This window comes from Odontomachus brunneus, unplaced genomic scaffold (assembly GCF_010583005.1).
Source record: "Odontomachus brunneus isolate Ranch 3 - 2012 unplaced genomic scaffold, Obru_v1 Obru_scaffold_193, whole genome shotgun sequence".
Classification (NCBI taxonomy): domain Eukaryota; kingdom Metazoa; phylum Arthropoda; class Insecta; order Hymenoptera; family Formicidae; genus Odontomachus; species Odontomachus brunneus.
Window position 1 is genome coordinate 386246 of NW_022639643.1, and position 6096 is coordinate 392341.

The 6096-nt window shown below is 45.8% G+C and overlaps 1 protein-coding gene across 3 annotated transcripts in view; it reads right to left on the reverse strand.

The window, feature by feature from the left end:
• The window catches only part of LOC116851835 (forkhead box protein O), a 221083-nt gene that overhangs the window by 104806 nt on the left and 110181 nt on the right, over positions 1 to 6096 (reverse strand). The window lies entirely within an intron of this gene.

Consider the following 6096-nt stretch of genomic DNA (forward strand, 5'->3'; position numbering starts at 1 on the left):
CCCCCCCCCCCCCCCCCACTCGCATCTTTATCTCCTGTCAAGTTCTCCCAAAAGGGATACCTTATATTATATGGGATTGTGTGGAGTCCCCACATTGAGCTGTTATAGTCGCGACGCTTGTCGGCTAGTCCTTTGCGGTTCAGGATGTTCCTTCGCGTTCGGCAGCGGATTGATATTACAGATAACGTTTCCTTGTGCCAACGCTATCGATGAGTATACTTTACTTTTATGGGATCTTAATTTGCGCTGCGGCTACAAAAACACGTGACGTCGACGATTGGGCGTTTTCCGCGCTATTTTTAGGGAGAAAATTAACTCTCAACACACATCGAAAAATATATGCATGGAAATAAAGCCCGCGAGTTGTAAAGCAGCCTTTGTACAATATCACGTGTGTTACGTAATAAAATCACGAAAGAATATTGAAGGAGGGATGAAAATTTAAAAAATTCGCCTCTAAAGATCGCCTATTTGATTTGACGAACGACAGAATCCGTCGTTATTTTGCAATTAAAAAAATTTACGTACCGTCTCTGCCGCGCGAGGAATTGCCATAAATTTGCTACATCGGACAGACCCAGATACGCGAAGGGTTAAAGCGGCCGATCGCGCTAATCGATGGAAACGATTCCGCGCGTTAACCTAAGCGCCCCATTCCGCGGCATCGACGCGGAAACGCCGCGAGAAGTAATAAAGGTTTATCGTTCCGCCGCGCGTCTTCTTCCGCCCTTCGCCATTGGCTGTCCGGCGCTGCGCGACTGAAAGTTTGCCGATTTAATTTTTACAGTCGTCAGTGTGTAATACCCGTTATACGCCCGACGATAGCACCGACTCGCCAACGAGTCCCATTCACTTCCGCCGGTCGTTCGAAAAGCGTTATCCGGGCATTCCTATCGTCCTCATCCTCCTCCCGCCCTCCGCTCTTCCGTCGTCCTGCCGGGATCGCCCGCGTTGCATTCGCTCCCTTCACTCGAGTTTGCGCTTATTCATTTATGAAATTGTCGCGGAAGATTTCCTCTTTATCTCTGGCTTCCGTCTTTTATTTTGATCAACGGCACGTTATCTTCCTCGAGAGGACGTCGTTCTTTTTGTATAGGCAGCAATTGAATTAGGTGTGTGTATGTATTGTTTTGGAGTCCGAACGTTATACTAAGAGATAAAAACGCTTGACAATTTAATTTTGAGATATAAAGTTCATTTCTGTGAAGTAAACTTCTATCTCACAAAAATAACTTCTCAAGCATAGTTACTAGTACAAAATTGAGACACCTCCAATTTCCACGTCGCGTGCGGATTCTTGCACGAACTGAAAGTCGATCGCAGCTTCGACGACACTTCTTCAAAGGGTAATTATCAACTTAAGCCGAACGCTGGTCAAAAATTAAAAAAACTACTGAAACAAGATATTTAAAAATTTACTCGTGGGATATAATCTTAATTTCTTTCACAGAAAATATTTTATATCCCATAAGTATTTAAATATTTTTTTTCAATATAGTACACTGAAAGAGAAAAAATATCTAAGAAATAAAAAATATTTATTCATGTATTACACATAAAAACATATTTTCTTATATTAATATATGTGAAACGTTTTTCAAATAAGAAAATATACATTTTCTTAAAACCTTAGCTTTTCATCGCAACAATTGTTTTATTCTACTTAAAAAAGTACAGATTTAAGTAAATACTCGTATGTTATTAGTACCTGCCGAGAGAATATAAGTGTTTTCGTACTTTCTGGATATTTTTTCTCTCAGCGCTGTGCAAGTCGTGCAGCGAAGATCGCGAAGGAAGAAGCCCAACAGGCGAGCGCGTGAAAATGCACTTCGAGGGTGCATCTCGTAAACGAAGATAGAATTCCCTCGAGTGGGCGAGCGACGGCACGGGGAACGAGGAGGTGATCGAGTGATGAGGGTGGATAGGTAGCTAACTCGTTGGTTAGGAGGTAATTCAGTCGAGCTCGTGAAAGCCGAAGTGACGCGCCCGGACCTTAAGCCTACCTACCAACCTACCTACCTATCAACCTACCAACCTAGCTACCTACCTACCTCGCACTACCCACCTGTTGAGTTATATGCCACGAGCCTTGAACCGACCGCGGTCGGCGACGGCGGCGTCGGCGGTTCACCTGCGTGCGAAACATTCCTAAATCACGACTCCCCGTGGCCGATAATTGCCCGGTTAAAACTATAACCCCGTTAAACCATAGCCTCTCACCTCCACCCTGTCCTCGTTCTGCCCCTCCGCTGTTTCCCCTCGGTTAGGCGAGTTCTGAATAAAACATGACGTCGCGCGACGCTCGCCTCGCGGCGGTGCCGATTGATCGTCGTTAATTATGCGGGATCTCATGGTTTTGTAACAAAGCCCGGCGATTAGCGCACCAACGGCAACCGCGTGTCGAATAATTCACCGAAACGCGACCAACATGTATGTATGCATACGTATATGTGCATCCATACATTTGCGCACCGGCATTAATTATCTTAGCTTTACCTGACTCGGCTCTCTCCCCTTGCCCCTCCATTTCTCTTTCTCTCTCTTTCTCCCGCGGATGACGGTCGATACGATGAATATTAACACGCGGCAGCAATTAACTCTTAACTCGCGACACCGCTTCGTGTATCTTGTAATCGTTTAATTGGCATTAACGTCGCCGATCGAACGCCAAAATGCGAAAGAAAGAGGATACAAATCGAACGCGAATAAGAACAATATGACAGTATCAATCCGCACTCGTGGACATTCATTTTTCGCTAAAATATAATGCAATTTAACGCGCGACCAAGGACATGCGCTCGCGATTAATTCGCTCGAAAATAAACGCGTATCTCGACGAGACGAAAGGGAGGAGGGAGAGAGAACGCGCGGTCGATATTATTTTCAAGGAAAATCGCGGAGTTTTCAATTGCGCGCGCGCGCGCGCACAGAGCGATCGAGAGCTCGCGCGCGGTTGAGTGAACGAAACCGAGGGGAGGCGGAATATCTCGCTACCAGGGCAAATAATAGCGCGATTTCGTCGGGTTCGATGAAATTTCGCGGAATGTGAAGCACTCGGGAAGCAGGCGTGAAGCGCGCCATGGTCTCTGGATGGAAGATGATTTGTTTTCATTATACGAATATACGGCGCTGCGCAATCCGTAACCCTCCTGCGTTAACGGCGATATCACGTTCGGGTGTCAGTTCCCGTACTCGATTACGCAAGCGAAAAAGGAACCGACGTGCTAGTGTGCACGCGTGTTTAAGGCGCGCTCTTCACGTCGACGTCTGACTGCATGCGCGCACATGGATAAATACCTCGTCGCCGCCGCCGCCGCCGCCACGGCGTACCGTTTCATTCGGCGAAGCAAGGACTATCGGATTCCCCGGAATGACATTATAAGGTGGACGCTCTGAAAAAATATTATGCATTCGTATATCGTCGTCGTCGTCGCGAGCGCTGGTGCGTCCGGCCTGAATTCCGACAAAACAACACGCGTTCTGTGGCTTATCAATGTAACTCCGGATTTCTTCCCCCATGTCTTTGATCTCTCGCGCACTTCTTAAAACTCATCACGACGCGAATCTGCCGAGTTTCTTGTCTAAGGTACGTCAGAAATCATCCCTAAGCTTCTGATAACGCTCCAAGTCACATATCCGACTAGAAGTTTGATTTAAGTAGGTCAATTGTGTAAGGATCTACTTGGGTAAATGTAAGGCAATTCTAAATATCTGATAAGGATATAATAAGAATTGAATAAGGATTCAAGAGGAGCCATTTATGGCTACCCCTTATTTATAATAGGTGTGATCTATAAAAATGATTAATCTTTACTAAAAATTATTATAAGTCGCTAAATTATAGGGATGATTTGTAAGCATAAGCTATGAATATATCATCAGAGCTCGTTAGCATCAAATCTTGTTCGAGCGTGAAGTTAAGCAACATGTGAAGTTGTAGTTAGTAAGGCGTGCCGTTAATGGGACGGTGGAATATTTGCAAAGGGGAATTACGTGGTAGACATATGGTAAAATTCACATATCACTAATGAAAAGACAAATGTTTGTTAAATTATTAAACAAAATGATCAGTTCTTTTATTTCTCACACAAAATAATCCTTTTTCTCTGTGAGAATCTGACACTATCTTCTGCAATTCTAATTAGGATCAACCCTACTTAAAGAGACCATGGAATAAATTTCTAATCGGGTAACGCGCAATATCACGAGTGAAGATAGAATCTTGAGCTTGAAGCACATCTTATTGGATTACTCTTAATTATTGCGATTCATTTACAAGCACGATTTACTTCGCTTAAATAAATCGTCGGGGATAAGAGTTTCGCGAACTTGCCACCTCTCATGGCTTTTTATAGCGCAGCACAGAATTTTATAGCCGTGGTATCAGAGTGGCGTGATTAAAACGATCGTTAGCCGAGGGTCGACCGAGGTCGAAAACAAGCAGGGTAAGAATGTCGACGGGAGCTCCGCCACACCGCGACATTACACGGAGAACACAGGGTGGAGAAGGAAAAGAAGAAGGCGGAGGAGGAAGAGGAAGAAGGGAGAGGCAAAGATTAAATTCGTGAAAAATTATCTCGGGAGTTGGTCGGGCGGGAAAGAAGGGTGAACAAGACGGCGCGAAACAATCCGATGAAGCGAAGCCTGATTAATCGGTTTCCACGGCCGTCGGGAAATTAACGGTCACAACGGGCTAGTCAGCCTCGTTACCGGGATCGCTGGGATTTTTCAGGGATAAAGGGATAAGTAGTCACGGGCCTCGAAACAAGAGGGAGAGACGCTCCTTCGGCAGGTGAAGTGCTCACAACACGATCATTATTCAAATTTCGCAGCCATTTAAGACGGCCGCTGCCTTTGAAAGCGCGGAAATTAATTTCTCGCCGAGGAGGAACTCGCCCGCACGCGAATTAGCTCGGTCTCGCTTTTTCCCGCGGCTCCTCGGTAATATAGCCTGTAATTTATAATTTAATTTTGAAATTTTTTCATCAATTCTTCGCGCGCCGTAATGGTTGTCGTAACCGGTCAGTCCATTTTCCATGGAAACGATGTCTGTGAAATCTTGGCCTCAAATATATTTTTTACACGTCCATTTTTCACGTACATTTTTTACACGTTCCTATAATACCAAATAATCATAATTTTCAGTCGGCAAGTTAATGCATTAGGAGCCCAATGTGGATTTATGATGGGCCTAACCATCATACCTTTACAAATGTCTTCCTCATTCAATCATATCCTCATCATTCTCATCGATTCTCATCATATCTTCCGGATATATCATATCTTATCGGATATATCATATTTAGAATTATCTCACATTTATCCACTTAGTTTGAATTCTTGTTCAATATCAGGCGTACCTGATCAAAATTTGCAGTCGGGTTTCCCTCGTTTGTATCGCTCGTCGAGCATGACGTCTTCTCCGGCTGTCGACTCGCCAGAGATCGTTTGAATCGCGAGTTTCATCGTCGCTGAGCGCGACACCGAAGAAGACAGCCAGGCTCGACACACGTCAGCCACGTGGCCGCCTCAGGGCTAATCAGCGCGACACACGCGATATCTTTGTTCCGTCTACGCCAGAAACGCCGCGATCACGAGTCCGACAAATCCGATCATATCTAATAACGCGCGATAAACACGCGGTGAAAAGCTCCCAAGCTCCCGGCCTCGCGCAGTTCTTCCTCAGCATCGACCGCGCGCGCACTCGCTATCTACTAATGTTCCGTGGGCCGCCCGCGAACGAATTCGCAATTATCCGCCTATCAGTCGGCGCGATCGCCGTCCATCTCGAGCCGTTTTTCTAACGCTAGATTGACGGCCGCAATTGCTGGATAGAAAATGGAGGGCTGATCAATTTACGGATAGCAGCTGCGGCGCGCACTTCGCGTGACACGCCGCAGTTAGAGATACACCGGTGCAAGTACTGTCACCGATACGACAGATAGCTACCTGCAACACGAGCCACTCTCTCTTTTCTCTCTCTCTCTCTCTCTCAGCCCTTCTCTTCCTGTTTCTCTGTCTCACTCTCGTTCTCCCTGCCTCTCTCTCTCTCTCTCTCTCTCTCTCTCTCTCTCTCTCTCTCTCTCTCTCTCTCTC